At 39.4% G+C, this 2,880-nt stretch overlaps 1 pseudogene; it reads right to left on the reverse strand.

Moving 5' to 3' along the window:
• Positions 1-209: 209 nt before the first annotated feature.
• LOC128114826 (fumarate hydratase, mitochondrial-like) lies at positions 210-1,781 on the reverse strand (annotated as a pseudogene).
• Between the last annotated feature and the right edge of the window lie 1,099 nt (positions 1,782-2,880).

The following is a 2,880-nucleotide window of genomic DNA, read 5'->3' on the forward strand; positions in this document are numbered from 1 at the left end:
CAAGACAGGGTTTCTCTGTGTAGCTTTGCGCCTGCTCTGGAACTCACTTGGTAGCCCAGGCTGGCCTCGAACTCACAGAGATCCGACTGGCTCTGCCTCCCGAGTGCTGGGATTAAAGGCGTGTGCCACCACCGCCTGGCTATAACTACATTTTAATGCTGTGTTTTTAAAATTTCATGCAATTTTATTTTCATATAAATTTGTTTAAATCACTTTGGAACCAGGATGTCCTTGGGTTTCACCCCCTCTTCAAACTGCTCTGCCATGAAACAGCCAAGTTCAAAGCCATTTCCTTTAAGGTTAATCCTTTGTGTGTGTGTGTGTGTATGATCCTTGCAATCTTTGATATTTTGCCATACCCTATATAAGGATTAATAGTTCACATTAAAGAACAGTTACTTAGCTTGCAGATCCTTTCTGTGTTGGACTATATCCCCATCATACAGTTTTCTGTGAAGGAAAGTGAAGCATCCCACAGTAGCTTTGCTAAGTATAACACATTCTTTTTTTTTTTTTTTTTTTTTTTTTTGGTTTTTGGTTTTTTTGAGACAGGGTTTCTCTGTGCAGCTTTGTGCCTTTCCTAGAACTCGCTTTGGAGACCAGGCTGGCCTGGAACTCACAGAGATCTGCCTGCCTCTGCCTCCTGAGTGCTGGGATTAAAGATGTGTGCCACCACTGCCTGGCTGTATAACACATTCTTAATCATTATGGGTTTAAAAATATTCAAATCAAAATGTCTGTTGCTATTTCCAACACTAACAGCAATGTGATTCCCCATGACATGAGTTGCAACCATAGTCATCGCTTCATATTGAGTAGATCTAACCTTACTGGCATGATGTTGCTCCCTGGCTCATTTTTAGCCAAGATCACTTCTCTCAGACCTTACCAAGGACCAGAATGCAGAAAATAAGTATCATTTCCTATCTTCATCCGACTGCTGGCAGAAGTGTTCCTGGCCTTACTAAACTCTTCCAGAGCATCATGAGAAGCCAGAGTCTCAAATTTACTTAAAGCAGGGACAGGCCTGTTAGTGTAGCCATTTTTGCAGCCTTCTCTGTGAAGTGAATCCTGGTGTTTAAACCAGTTCCAACAGCAATGCCTCCAGCTGTGAGTTCAGAGATTCTTGCCATGGCAGTTTTTATCCTTGCCACTGCATATGGGACTTGTTACAAATAAACACTGAATGCTGGTCAAAGACTAAGTGGAACAGCATCCTGGGTGTGAGAGTTCACCCATTTTTGATGACCTGTGCAAACTGTAGATTTTGCACTGAGCACATCATGCAGCTTTTGTAGTCCTGGTAACAGGACCTTGTGAACTTTCACCATAGCAGCAATATGCATGGCTCTGGGAAAAGTATCATTGGAGTTCTGGCTGGTATTAGCATGCTCATTGAGATGCACTTGCTTGTTGTTGCCAAGTTGACATGCTAGGGTCTCAATTGCTCCATTGCTAATGACTTCATTTACATTTATATTTGTCTAGGTTCCTGATCCACTCTGCCATACCATAAGAGGAAAGTGATTATTTAATTTACCTTCAGCTACCTCAGGTGATGCCTCATTATTGCACTAGCAATTTTTGGATCAAGACTATAATCCTGATTTACTTCAACAGCAGCAGCTTGCTTTAAGATGCCAAAAGTTTTAATGATTGAAATTGGCATTTGTCCCATCTCCAATCTCTAAGTTCACTGTAGAACTCACTGTCTTGGCACCACTTGTGACCTTCATTTCTCTGATGGTATAGTCAATATGGAAGAAATTTTGGCTTGCCATTTGAGTAGTGTTCAGGGCCCAGCACAGAAGAATATCTATGGTCCCTGAGCCCACGTCTGAGGTCTACCTGCCTGCAGAAGGTAGAAGAGTGTGGTCTGAGGAATGTGAGTGGAAAGCTGAGCCTAAAGCCACATCTCATATAGATTTATGATGTGTTTTTAAGAATAACTAGTAAAAAACCAGAAAAATATTCTATGAGAAAATATGTATGATAAGTGACACCTGAGTAGTAATAAATTAATTTTAAATTTTAATAACCATTAAAAGCACTATGGGACATTGAAAAACAGTTAATTAGCTGTACATAAAATTCTATGACAAATCATTAAGATGGGCTTATGGAAAGAAGAAACATGAGAACTATAGCATTTGAGAATCTTAAAACACACAAAAACATATTTTAAAGATAAAAACATTATAGAATGTAACACATCATTGCTACCCATGGTGGTATGTGAAAAAGGGGAATGGGAGTGTATATTGAAGTAAATACTCATGTAATAACATTTTGAATTAAAATGAAACAAGAGTGAGGCATTGTACAGCCCACTTATCTGTGAAGTACCTTTGAGGTTCCTCTATGAGTTCTAAAAGCCAATCAAACCATACAAATACCTTTTGATGTCCCTTAATATAATGAATATTTTACTGGAAGGTAATTGTGAGCAATGAATGATAGATTGATAGGGAGACAATGAGAGAAATTATCATAAAGCCGTTGGTATAGGCTGGTATTACTGTCTTTGACTTTCCAATCTGTTAAGCCATGAGCCCAAATAAAGTCCTTTCCCTTATAAATTACTCAACCTCTGATGTTCTGTTACAGACTCAGAACACAATCTCAGACACATGAGGAGTCGGATTTCTTGTCTTAGGTTCCCATGGAAACCCTTAAATAGATCAGGCAATTGTCAAAATATTATTTGTTCTCCAAAAACTGATGGTAAGACCCTGTTGCTAAAGACAATGCCTATATATCTCATTGAACATGGAGCACTTGTGCTGGTGCCTAACTAGAACCTTCACCACTACTAACTAGTGGAAGGTTCTCTGTATGTTACTGGAGGAGAAAGATAAACCTCAACTGAGCTACAAACTC

This window comes from Peromyscus californicus, unplaced genomic scaffold (assembly GCF_007827085.1).
Source record: "Peromyscus californicus insignis strain IS unplaced genomic scaffold, ASM782708v3 Scaffold_10__1_contigs__length_136768540, whole genome shotgun sequence".
NCBI lineage: Eukaryota > Metazoa > Chordata > Mammalia > Rodentia > Cricetidae > Peromyscus > Peromyscus californicus.